This window comes from Rhinopithecus bieti, unplaced genomic scaffold, assembly GCF_001698545.2.
Source record: "Rhinopithecus bieti isolate Rb0 unplaced genomic scaffold, ASM169854v2 scaffold_4666, whole genome shotgun sequence".
Classification (NCBI taxonomy): Eukaryota; Metazoa; Chordata; class Mammalia; order Primates; family Cercopithecidae; genus Rhinopithecus; species Rhinopithecus bieti.
Window position 1 is genome coordinate 1225358 of NW_016804530.1, and position 13764 is coordinate 1239121.

Sequence of the window (13764 nt, forward strand, 5' to 3'; positions counted from 1 at the left end):
CTTTATGGCTTGTAGGTTTTCTGCTTTATGAAAATCTCCCATGTCATAAGATTACAAAAATAGTCTCCTAAATATTCTTCTAGTGTTTCAAGATTTAAATCTGTAGTCCTTTTGGTATTTATCTTTGTAAATGTTAGGTAGGGATTTGGTTGCTCTCTAGGCACCTTACTGTAGCTCTCTGTATCACAGTTACAAATATTAGATTTTAAAAAATTTCATGGAAAGAAATATGGAAGAAAATAAGTTACAGTATTCATAGCAATAGGCTTTTGGGTTGTTCTGAATAATCATTTCAATTTTTTTTTCTTTTAATGAAAACTTCCCATCTCCCCTGCTTTAAAAAATGTGGAAGCCAGCCGGGCACGGTGGCTCACACCTGTAATCCCAGCACTTTGGGAGGTCGAGGCGGGTGGATCACGAGGTCAGGAGATTGAGACCATCCTGGCCAACATGGTGAAACCTTGTCTCTACCAAAATACAAAAAATTAGCCGGGCGTGGTGGTGTGCACCTGTAGTCCCAGCTACTTGGGAGGCTGAGGCAGGAGAATCGTTTGAACCTGGGAGGTGGAGATTGCAGTAAGCCAAGGTAGTGCCACTGCACTCCAGCCTGGTGACAGAGTGAGACTCCAGTTCAAAAAAAAAAAAAAAAAGTGCAAACTTTTTTTCAAATGAATACAGGAAATTCCAATATACAAAATTGAGTTATTCCTGTTTGAAGTGGTGAAAGATAAATCTTGAGGAATAAGATAATGAAGAGCTAAAGAGTCTTGTAAACCAGGATAGTTTAGATTTTATTCTGAAATGATGGGGGAATTATTAAAAGATTAAGTAGGCTGGGTATAGTGGCTCACACATGTAATCCTAGTGCTTTGGGAGGCCAAAGTGGGAGGACTGCTTGAAGCCAGGAGTTCACGACCAGCCTGGGCAACATAGCGAGATGATGTCTCTACAAAATACATAACTAAATAAATGGCCAGCCAGGCATCATGGTACATGCCTGCAGTCCCAGCTACTCACGAGGCTGAGGCAGGAGGAATGCTTGAGGCCAGGAGTTTGAGGCTGCAGTGAACTATGATTGCCATTGCACTCCAGCCTGGGCAACAGTGATACCCCATCTCTTGCGGGGGGCGGTACTCTAGCTGTTCTGTAGAGAAGACTGTATGTAGTGGGATAATAACAGAGGCAGTGAGACCACTAGAAAGGCATTATAATACTTATCGCAACAGATATATGTTCCCTTGGACAAAGTGATAGAGGTGGAGATAGTTTTAAGGTATATATTTACATGCTAACACCAAGATAATTTAATGACTAACATGGACTCTGGGAGAGAGGGAAGCTTCGAGAATAACTCTCGTGGACAAAGTGATAGAGGTGGAGATAGTTTTAAGGTATATATTTACATGCTAACACCAAGATAATTTAATGACTAACATGGACTCTGGGAGAGAGGGAAGCTTTGAGAATAACTCTCGTGTTCTGGTTTGAGAAACAGAGTAGAGGGTGGTGCCATTTACCATGAAAGGGAACACTGGAGGAAAAGCAGATTGTAAGGAAAAAACGAAGAGGTCAGCATTTATTACGTTGGGTGAGAGTATCTTTGTGTTAATCAAGCAGGGGACATCTAGACACAGGTGGGTATTCAGATCTGGAGCTCAAGACACGTATCAAGGCCAAAGGTAGGAATCTGGAAGTTATCAACATACAGTTAGAAACCAAGGCCATGGGAACGGATGAGATTTTTCAGAGTCTACAGGGCAAGGAGACTTAAAGTCAGGAATCTGGGCAGGTGAAGGCCTCTCATATTGCTTTCAGAAACTCATATACCTCTTACACGTTATCCTCTGGGCTCACATGGCATGGGAAAGGGGTAGTTTCCCAAAGGAAAAGTGAAGTGCTATTCTCAGAGGGGAGAAAGATAACATTGGGTAGGCAGACGTACACTATGTGGACATGCATTCTTCAACATGAACAATCTTAATACCTTCACTCAACATAATCCCCTCTAAAGGGAGATCTCCCTCTTAAAGGGAGATAACCTAAAATAATTTTTAGTTATAAGCCTAAGATTTCCGGGTGATGCTCATTCTTCTCTAGTTCTTAACCCCATCTTGATAATCTGCAATTTATGGATTTCCTGATATATTTAAGCACCACCAACACACTCATACACATCAGTGAGGGGACACTGCCATTAGAATTGCTCAGCTCCAATGGAGAAGAAATCTGACTGGATTAACTTGCATCATGCTCAAACTTCAGCCAGGAAATGTTAGGGCAGAATACTGTAATGAATAAAGAGGAGAGGGGGAAATAAAATACGGCAAACTAAGAGATACAGGGTAGACTACAGATCTTACTTCTCCAACAGGTTATGAGTCTATAGCTGCTATTTATTTCTTCCTCTTTTGACTATACTTTGTTTCATTCAGTCAGGGATTTTTGACTAATAGGGTTACCCAAACCTTCATTCCTGAGATATTTGGAGGATTGGGATTCTCAAAATCTCAATCTTCCCAGATATCAGCACTCTATACATAATTTAGTCTCTTTTCTGATTAATACCTTAACTCTCACAAAAGAGACCTTAGTAATGCTACAAATTCAACCAGCATTGTAATTTTGCAATTTGAATAATTAATCTCCAAGTACTAGTTTGGATTTAAGCACAAAGATTCACTTATCCTGGACACAAAAAGACCCTGTATTTTATTCTATGCCCACAGGTCAGTTTCTGGGTTTGAGCTGATGCCCTTCACTTTAAAATAGCTAATGAAGCCAGGTGTGGTAGCTCACGCCTGTAATCCCAGCACTTTGGGAGGCCAAGGCGGGCAGATCACCTGAGGTCAGGAGTTCGAGACCAGTCTGGCCAATATCTCTCCTAAAAATACAAAAATTAGTCAAGCATGATTGCATGTGTCTGTAGTCTCAGCTACTCGGGAGGCTGAGGCAGGAGAACCGCTTGAACCCAGGAGGCAGATATTGCAGTGAGCTGAGATGGTGTCACTGCACTCCAGCCTGGGCATTGCAGTGAGACACTGTCTCAAGAAAATATATATATATAAACACAATTTAAAAAAATAGCTAATGCAATCAAAGTAACCATTCTAACTCAGTGGTCCTGGCCTGCTTTATCCACTTTATTTTTTGAGACAGAATCTTGCTGTCACCTAGGCTGGAGTGCAGTGGCATAATCTCAGCTCACTGCAAACTGCCTCCCAGGTTCAAGAGATTCTCCTGCCTCAGCCTCCAGAGTAGCTGGGATTACAGGCACCCATCACCATGCCTGGCTATTTTTGTTTTGTTTTGTTTTGAGATGGAGTCTCGCTCGGTGGTGCTCACCTCTCTTAAGAATCAAAGTCCTGGTGGGATAGGACGAGCTTGCATTGCTCAAACTTCAGCCACAGGGCATGAGGCTGGAGTACTATCATCTATAATTCCAGTGACAACACATGAAATACGAAGAAGCAGCTTTCTAAAGGGTAAGTGGGGACGTATCATTAAAGGAAAGGGGAAGTGATTTTTGGCAAACCAAAGCAACGGATGTCTACTATACCTATATTTACATGATGGGGAGAAGAACCTACAATAAAGGAGTAGTCAGCAAGTTGAAAAGAAAATGAAAATTATTATAGCACTTAAGGGAAGAGTGTTTCAAGAAGCTGGTGGGAGTTATCTGTGCTGCTGAAAGTTCAGATAAGATGCATGTAATGGATTTACCAATGAAAAGGTCACTATTGACCTTAATTGCAGTGACATCGGAATAATTCAAGGATTATTTTAAAAAGTGACTTCCCCCCTGCTCTCTGCCTAATGTGGATACTGCAATAGAGTCTTGGATTAACATCAGTCAAGAACTAGAACAATCTTTGATCAACCTCAAAATCCTAAAATTCTGATAATCCAAATAAACTCACTTGAAGGAGACATGCTTAAAAAATTAAGGAATAATTACTGAGCTCTGAGTTTTTCAAACAAGTAAAGGTATAGCAATCTGTCAACTTGAGTAATGAATGATTTATATTTAATATTTACGAACATAAAAGTGGGTATTTTTAATCATTTGATAAAACAGGCTCAGTGTTGAATAACTTGCCAAGGTCAAACAGTAAGCACTATATTTAATTTAAAAAATTCTTTATTTAAAATAAAGTTGAAAAGTAATGTGGGTAGTGTAAAATACAGAAATGTATAAAGTTGAAAGTGTCATGTAATCTACACTGTTCAAAGAAAGCTGTGAATAGACTTTTTTATGCATTTATAAACATAAGCACACACATTTTAAAATGATTTCACACTGTACACTTTTCTATCAATAGCTTGTTTCACCTAATGTATCATGGCCATTTTTCCATACACAATGAATGTACTTTATTCATTTTAATAGATACAAGATTTTCCTATATGGCTGAACCATACCTTAACCTATCCTTTAACGACATTTAGGTTTTCTATTACTTTCTACTATGTCATTTTTATGCTTCTGTGGTATCTTAAATATTCTCTCAGTTCCTGTTTCATTTTGTCTTCCACTTTGGAAAGTAATTTCAGTGACCATGACCTCTAGTTTAATAAATACTTGGATCTGTCAAGTTTCAAAGTTGGTAGATGTTATCAGTCTGGATTCAATTTCAAGTAATAGAAACCCAACTCAAAAGTAACTTAAGCAAAAAAGGGTATTTATTGGTTCACATAACTGAAAAGTCCAGGGGATATACTAGCTTCAGGCACGGTTGGATCCAGGGGCACAAACGTTGTCATCAGGATTCAAGTCTCTCCATATTTTGGCTCTACTTTCCCCTGCACTGGCTTCATTCTCTACATGGCAGGCTCTGTTGGTTTGAGGTTTTCATCCTACAAAACTAAAGCACCTCAGTAAAGAGAGCTTCTCCTCCACAGTTCAGATGGATTTGCTGATTGATGAGGTCTGAATTACACGTCCACCCACAAAGCTCAAGGTTGGGTCAGACTGTCCAAACCACAGACTGAAAATAGGAAGAGGTGGTTTTAAGAAACATCAGGGAGTTCTTACAATGAGATGGAATGGATGCTGGGCAATTAAAAACTACTAATGTCCAGGATAAGAACACATATGAAAAAGCTTAATCTCTGCTTAAGAAGTTGAATGGTAACAGCTGGCATGGTTTCTTCCTTGGTTATAAAAGTATTCTAAAAAAACACCATGAGAGATAAGTTTGTCCTGTCCTCAGTAAGTCTGTATTCCATTTGAATGGGATAATAATCAAGTCCAATAGCATACTTCGGATGAAACCACAGTTTCAATACAAGCAAACTCAGTGGTCATGAGTCTGAGAGTCCAACTGTCCTGCTGATGTGAAGCAAGACAACTAGCCTTCTACATCAAATAATTCTGTGAGGCAATTTGAGTCGGCGGTAAATTTTAAGTACAGTGGAAACTGTTCTTCTTTTGCCAGGCTGAACTGGTACAGTTCTGTGTGTACTGGTGAATCGGACTCATTTCTGTACTACTGAAAGAGAGAAATGGACACAGCTTTCCATCTGCTGTATTCCTTCCAGACCTGATAGATGAGGTTCCAGGTGCTGAAAATGATCAAATACATACAGGAATAGAGGCTAACTCTGCATTTAAAAATATCTTTAAAAAAGCTGCTGGTCAAGTAGTATACAACATGGTCCTTCCTGTTGTGAACACTGAGTCCTAGCAGGTGAGGTGTGGGTTGTTTCTATTAAAAATCCTTGTTGTATTGGCCACAAGATAGACTAAAATTGGCTGTAGTCTTCTCAAGGTCAGTGAGTCTAACTGCAGCAACACGTGAAAGAGGCAGGCAAGAGCTGAGTCACGAAAATAGACAAGCAGGGCAGCTTCAGAAAGGCCAGCCATACCAATAGCCAGAATATGATCTGGAAGAACAGGCAGATCAATAAGGAAGCTCTGTAAATTAGTTTTTACCCTGGGTACTCAGGAGTTAATCCATAGGGCTTATTCTGGACACAGTTTTCTGATCTTACAGAGCCAGTCAGGTCCATCAGCTTTCAGTTTGTTGCTCATCTGCCAAAGAACTTTCAGCTCAGGAGAAGGCCTTATCCTCAATCAGACTTGAGGTTCTGTTTAGGAGTCTATGCTACATCTGGGAATGACAGGGTCAGCAGAGCCAGGTTTGTCAAAGTTGGCCCTACTTTCTTTGGTAATCGAGTCATCACCTTTTTTAACTCAGCCGATCTCTGAGAATCATCTTACAAGCAAGCCAAGGCCTCAGATTGGTTGAATGGTGCTGTTCAAAGATTTAGATGAGATCTGAAGCATGGAGACATGGAGATAGTAGGCAAACTCCTAGGTTTAAGTGTTAGGTTTTTTGCTTTTCTAATCACCAATTCTTACATACAATGTATATTTTAGACTCTTGAGCAGATGATCATCTTCATCTTAAGTCATTCATTTTGAATGAGTTGGCAGGATTAGAGGGATTGGCAGTATAGATCAATGTCTTTTTCTGTAAAGCATAGGAAAAATCAGAGGAAAAAAGCTGACAATTTGAAGGTAGTAGAAAATTGAAGATAATTTCTTCTTAACAAATAATAGTTGTATATACAAGCAGGCTAGTCATCCAGATTTTATTTTTATTTGTTGAGGGTGAGCAGTCTACAGCAACCAGACTTAGGCCTTGTTTGACAAGATATAGAGTGCAGTCATGTAATCACAATTGGCTTAGAGAGAGAGGATATAAACTATCCCCAATGTTTAACCAGTGCATTCATTCGAGTAGCTCAGGATAGCTGGCCTTTAAATTGACTGAGAAGTAAAGGATGAGCTTTCTCATGACACATATCAAAATCTCCTTGTTCAACATGATCCGGTCTGAGAGTCCATAAACTGAATCCTTCCTGCTGAAACAGATAAGTTGTCTTAATGTCTGTTACAATGCCTGCCTTAAATATATATCATGGCAAGGAATGAAGTCAGCTGCTCTGAGTCAGTGTAAAATGACAGTATTAAGACTGTTGTGGTTCCACTAAAATATCCACAAGGACAAAAGCTCTTAAGTCTACTGATAAAATCCTTAGCTGCAGTCTTCATAGATTTTGTTTTTCAAATCAGTCTGTTTCCAGCAAAAGGGTAGGCAATAAGCTATCTGAAATGCCCAGCAAGTAAGCTATCATGGCCTGCTCAAAGGGCCAGCCTCCAACTATCCCTACCACCTACAGCTGGTGGTATCAGACATCAAAAGATTCATCTTAAAAGAACATCTCTTGGCACAAGGCAGAGCAATTAAAAAAAAAATCTATTATTGGCTAGAAGAAACTTTTCCAAATGGTTTCATTTTAAATCACATGAGAAGGGGTGTTCAAAGATTGTCTCTTGAAGATCAACTGTTAAAGTGAGCTGAGTAGTCATAATAATTCTGGAGAATAGGCAGATATGCCAGTGATGAAGAAAATAATAGCTTTTTTTTTTTTTTTTTAAGGTTATTAGCTCATTTATCTTGGAAACAGTAGTTAAACTGAATAAAAACCAAGGGGCAGTATAATTGCTACTGGTTGAGTCATACAGTGATGTGTAGTTTGGAAAAGAAGATGATACATATTGAGCCCCTTTAGGAAATGTTGCCAGTATTTGAATTCGGCTTTCATAGTTATCTCTTGTACACGAAGTAGAGTACCATGGCTGATAACAAGAGGTCATATGTACAAGTTGCTCTAATATGCCCTCACTGAGGCACCAGCTTCACAACCCTCTTGCTGGCAATTCAGACATCCATGGAGGGTCAAGACTTCAAAGTTATGTACTTCAAGTACCAGTAGAGCATCTGGTGTTTGTGAAAGAAGTTGCTTAAGGGAGTCTGTCAGTGTAGGGTGCATAGAATTGTTCTCTGGCTATATCCCATTCTAGGAATCACTGGATATCCATCTGAAGTGGAGGGCTGTTAATCTAGGTTCACTTGACACCACTTTCAGCCCATGATCATTCCTGGGGTCAAAGACATGCCTGTCTTCTTGTACTTTTCTAAATTCACACACAGTATTTCTAAGAATGTTCAGCATCAACTGAACATGAACTGTGCTGAGTGGAGGTACAGAAAAGATTGGAATGCCATTCAGGTCAAACATATTGCTGTCTGGGGCAGTGGTTTTCAAACTGTGTTCTGGAGAGTTCAAGGTGTTGTAAGGAAGTCCCCTTAGGTGTCACCACGGTGGTAAAGGAAGATAGACAGTTGTAGCAGGCTTCAGGCCCCTACTCTTGCTTCACTGCTTCATCCAGAGCAGCTTCACTTTTACTCTGGGCTTCTGCAGTTTTTCACTCAAAGGGCTTCATGGCCACAAAGCCTTTGGAAAACCAATGATCTAAGAATAAGTCGGTCACAAAATGCTGAAATACAAAAAATAGGTCACAGAAAGCAGAAACTGTAAGCAAAGCCTGTGGTAAACCAAGGTGTTTTCCTATTCTTTCCCTAATATGGACCACGTTACAGGTTGGAGTTAGAGCTTATTGGCTATAAATTTTGATTGCCTGCAATTGGGCTTGTAACTATCAGAGAACAAGGCTAATGATTTTCAGTTGCAACAGCACTGGGTTTTTTGCCCGAGGTTGCAAAATGCATCCAATTCTTTGTAAGTATTCCTCCAAGAAGTCCATGGCTGGATGACTTCTCAGACATTGATAAATCTGAAGAAAATATCTCCTTAACCCTTTTCTCCCCTTCCCAACCTCCTTAACCCACCTGAGATGCAATGCCCTTGAACTAAAGTTGTGGTACAATTCTAGGGACACAGAAGTATATTGCTAAATGTCACGGAATTTATCCAATTTGGGGTGAATTAACTTTCCTCCATTCCTTTCCTATGTCTCCCCACACATCTTCTAGAGATTCTCTTGACAGAAAACAAAGGTAATTGTCAAGATTCAAGACTCTCAGATGACAGAGACATACTAATTCAAGCAGTTAATAACAAGGTATGAGAAAGGGGGATTTTGAAGATGCTGTTTATTCTGGGGTGTCCAGGGCAATCTGTTGGCAATCAGGAAGCACTGGCTATACTGCTCTAAAGCAGTTTCTGCATTCCATTAGATGGAATGATGCAAAAAATACCCTTTTGTGTTGGACTAAACTTAGGACACAATGGGTTAAACAGCAAAATGGAACTCTTTGCTACAAGTCTTTTTTTTTTAAATTAGACTTCTGAATTTAAGCATGGAAGCAGTAGTAGTTTGCTGCGAGTCTCCTAAGATCCTTTAATACACTATACCTCAATGTAGACTGGGGGAAGGGACATGTCTTACATACTTTACTATCTTACTAGGTAACACCTTTCTCTATGTCGTATTTATACACACACACACACAAACAATACTACCTTTAAAAAAACCAGGTGGTTCATTTTGTATAAATACTAGTTTGCAGAGATAGGACCATAGATAAGCTTTTAGGCCCAGGAGTATTAATGTCTTAAATGCCCTTAAACTGTGGGATGTTGCCATGGGATTCTGGTCTAGATGTAGCTATCATGTGATCACACTTAAGACATCCTATGTGACTACGGGCACCAGATCAGGAAGCTGGAAAATTTCCTAAGGTTCCCAATACCCAGTCATTTTAACACTGTGGGTAATTCCAAGGAGAATACTGGACTGGGAGTCAGAAAACCTAGCCTCTACCACTTTCACAGCTGTGTCACTTTGGATAATTGCTTAAGTTTTAAAATTTACATTCCCTCATTTGCAAAAAGGGATTATAATTCACTCTTATTTTGACAATTGAGATAAATGTATGTACAAGTGCTTTGAAACCGTAAAGTGCATTATAAACAGAGGGGATTTACCATAGAGGTTCTACCTTGATGTATCAAGAGAAGCCTTTTCTGGAATCTGATGCAGCCTTGTGAGATGCTTAGATAAGGGGACTCCTTGGTAGAATTTCTTACATTTGTGTAAAAAGTTCTGGTTCCTGAGTAATTCCAAAGAAGATGCTATGAGGAGTTCACTGTGCCTTTGATTTGATCCCAATGGGTCAGAATATGTTTTCTCATTCAGTAGGCTACTACAGGATTTGAAGTAGAAAAAACAGGGTCCAGTGACCTTCATGGGATCCTAGATGTTCATGAATTTCAATCATTTGAGATTGTGGGGGTCCAATGCTGCTCTCAAAAAGATGTTCCCTTTCTTCAGAGAGCATTATTAACTAAAAAATCCCCTGGTCCAAATTTATTATGTGTCTCTGAAGGCTTTAACTGAAGAAATGAAATGCACACTCATGGAACAAACTAGGCCTTTGTTGTGATAAAACACTTTAGCTATTTGGCTTGAGGACTCTGACTTCACTATAAAGGACTGTGCTGAATCTGGGTAGAACAGGACAGGAGTGGAGGTAAAGCCACATCATGATGGCTGAATGCCTCCTGGGTCACAGTGGTCCACTGGAATGGGTGTCTTCTTCAGTAGTAAGGTGGTAGGAATCATCTCGGGCAAAAATCCAGGTACCAGGTCTGTAGGCTGATGGAATAGCACAGGGAAGGTAGTCAGAAGGTCCAGGTGAACACTCAGCAATCAGGAGGCACAGGACTAGAAGGGGCAGGGACAAAACAGGTAAGATAACAAATGCATGGAATTACAAACACAGGACTCTAAGTGGGTCTGCTGTCAGCACATCAGTAGCCTGATGGTTGTTAATTCTTGATGAGCCTGGCTTAGGCAAAGACAAATGATAAATGAAAACAACAACAATCCAAAAAAGAACACACAAAAGCCTGATTAACACTCTCAACTTGTGGGAACTGTCTCAGCGAAGCAGCAAACAGAAACTAAGCCTCATACTTTGGGAAAGTAATTTGATCGGATTCAGGGTGCTGGGCATTTTTTGGTGGGGAGAGGAAGTGGCTCCACAAGTGGCATAAAAAGAAGTGAGATTTTAAGTTTATATACCAACAATAAAACAAAGGAGATAATTGCCCCCTTCCTCTTTCAATGCCTTCCTCAAATTGTCTTATGACCGTCTCCTTTTAAAAAGCTGTCCTTTCACCTTAACAAGATTCCATCTCAAGTAGGAGATAATAAGGTCTTGGTCCTTCTGTATGTAACACCCCATTCAATATATTGGTTTCTCGTTATGTCTGAGGGCTCCCTGGATCAAAATTTAGAATCAAAAAACATTAAAACATAAAGAAACATGACCCATATCTAGCAACTTTTCTTCTCATTAAGAGTAATTTTAGTTATCACATAGCAATTAAGAAAACACTGAGTGGTTATTCTGATAGCCTGCTCTCTAAACTCCTCCTTCCTAATAAATGTTTCATGATATGTTGTGCAGTATGTGGGAAAGATGCACTAAACAAGGACTCTGCTTTCAAGGAGTCTGCTATCTGCAAAGACAGAAAATGCAGGCAAGTAACTATTTTACAGGATTTTGTATACAGATAGAAAATACAAAACAAAATGTCATAAAACTTAAAAGTTCTATTCTGGCTAGTTAGGAGACTCATGGAAAAGAGACCATAAGAGTTGCATACTGAGAAAATGGCAGTTTTGACAGATGAAAAACCAGAGAGGAGCATTTCCAAAGTAGAAAGAGAGTATGAACAAAAGTGCAGAGATGGTAAAGAAAAAGGCATTTTGGAAAATGGCAAGTACCATAATTCACTTTGGATGGAGTGTCCTCAGTTTGCACTGAGGGTCTGGACAGAAACTCAGGTCTTCTAATTCCCAGTAACAGTGCTGGTGGTAGTGCTTGCTCAGTCGTCGTCTCTTTTCTCACAGCAAGGTCAACAGTCCCAAAATTCAAAAATAAAACAAATATCTACCTCCAGTGTTCCTGCCACATCCTGATAAGCTCTTTCGGGTTCCAAGTCCAGTTCTTGAAAATCTGGAAATCTGGAGTCCATGGCTGTGGCTACACTGAAAGTTATCTGCTCCAACTATTGTAGAATACTGTAGTGAAATCTTTTCAACCTCCAATCCTGGACATCTCATGTTTTGCCACAGAATTTCAAGCTTTAAGTTCCAGTTGTTTTTTTTCCCTCCTTTCTGCTGAGGAAAGCATCTTGTCACCACAGTCTTAAGAGTCTTTTGAGGTACATCCAGACTTAATTACAAAAGAGCAAAAAGACCAACACTTTTTTCCTCCAAAACAGTCATTTCTCTGGAAGTGAGACTATTTGTCTCTGCCCTTTAGGAAAAGGGAATAGTCAACTGATTTTTTCAGACATTTGAATGAAATAGCATAACCGGCTAACATCTAATCAGACAAAATACACTTAAATGTGTTTGTGTTCACTTGCTTAGGGCTGTACCACTTGGTGAGCACCACTCCACAAAACGAAAATGTTTGAAATCCAATTGTTCAAACATTTTTATAGTGTTTGTTGGATAATGGCCTGAAATTTGATAAAAGCAGCTGACAATTAACAAAGAAGCAAAAACTAGCATCTTGGACATCTTAGTATTACACTTGCAAGCAATTAGAACACAAGGAGGGCCAAGGTTAAAAAGTTAAGCTTTGAATCACTTCCAAATCTACTGATTTTGAGGTTCCGCAGTAGTTCTAACAGAACTTTTCAGAGAATATTAACCTTCGATTAAGAAAGAAAAAAACCCCAAACATCTTCAGGAATTCCATGCCAGGTACAGTCTCTTCCAGTGAGCCCACTTGCTAAAAGTCCACGTGCACCATTAATTAGCTGGGCTTGGCAGCACCATGTGAAAAGAAGCCTATTCACCACCAACCACACAGACTAGACACGTAAAGTAGGATCAAGTAATGGATGACAACCATGGTCGTGGAATATGGTCAATGAGAGTCAGAAAGGTAGTCAGGCACCGGTACAAGCAGCAGAAAAAAGTTGCCGGGCCAAAGATTAAATAGGCTTATTTAAATAGGATGCTACAGAACACATCCACTCCTAATTGCAGCTGCTTTACACTGGGTGCCATTGTACCATATGCATCAGCCACCCTTCAGGCACCCCATGGTGAAAGAAAAGGATTCATAATAGAAGCCGAGCAGGGGACTGTTGTTACCCCGAATATCCATTATGCATAGAAAGAGCTCACATATCCCAGGGACTCAAACAGGGGCTTCAAATTGGTTGTGAAGGGTCCCAAATGACATCTAGGCCTCAGTTTCCTCTCTGTAGCATTAAGAAATTGTGATTCTTAACTCTTCTGGGTCACAGCCCCCTTCGAAAACTTGCTAGCGATGGATCATCATTCCCCTATAACGCACATTCCCACAAATTCCCATCATTCCCCCAAACCACACATTCCCACAATTTCAGGGAGTTTGGGGATCCCCAACTCCAATCCAAGGTTCCCAGGTTCAAAACCCAAGGATTGGGGAACTGCTAAGTTTTCTTACAACTCAAAAAAAAAATTACAAACAATAATCATCCTTTACGTACACCCACGCTTTAGAGTTTACAAAGCGCTTTCAACCCCACACACATTGATAGGCAGAGGAGGAAACTGAGGCGCAGAAAAATTACAGAGTGACTCGCCTAAGGTCACTCCGCCAGCTGGTGGCTAGGCCCGGAAGCAAACCCAGGTCTTCCGACTCCGGAGCTCGTCTCCCCACCCCGGGGCTGCCGCCAGAGCTCCCGCCCCTCACTAAGGCGGCATAAGGAGGAAAAGGCAAAGTAGAAATCCCACAACCAACCATCCTCCGGCCCCCTCCTGCCCCCCCAACTGGGTCCTTGCAGGCCCCGAAGGGTGGCGCCAGGCCTCCAAGCCGGCCCCGGCCACCCCCGCCTCCCCGGCCGCTCCAAATCCCGCGGCCGCTGCCGCCGCCGCCTCCC

At 40.6% G+C, this 13764-nt stretch overlaps 1 long non-coding RNA gene across 3 annotated transcripts; it reads right to left on the reverse strand.

The window, feature by feature from the left end:
* Nucleotides 1-4658: 4658 nt before the first annotated feature.
* LOC108527624 (uncharacterized) lies at nt 4659-13758 on the reverse strand. Of its 3 annotated transcripts, XR_001884865.1 has the most exons (3): nt 11606-13758; nt 9813-10537; nt 4659-8347 (listed from the first exon to the last, which is right to left on the reverse strand). It is a non-coding gene; the product is annotated as an uncharacterized LOC108527624 (long non-coding RNA). The 3 variants fall into 3 exon arrangements; XR_001884864.1 differs by having other exon boundaries at nt 4659-10537; XR_001884866.1 differs by lacking the exon at nt 11606-13758 and having other exon boundaries at nt 9799-11599.
* Nucleotides 13759-13764: the final 6 nt, after the last annotated feature.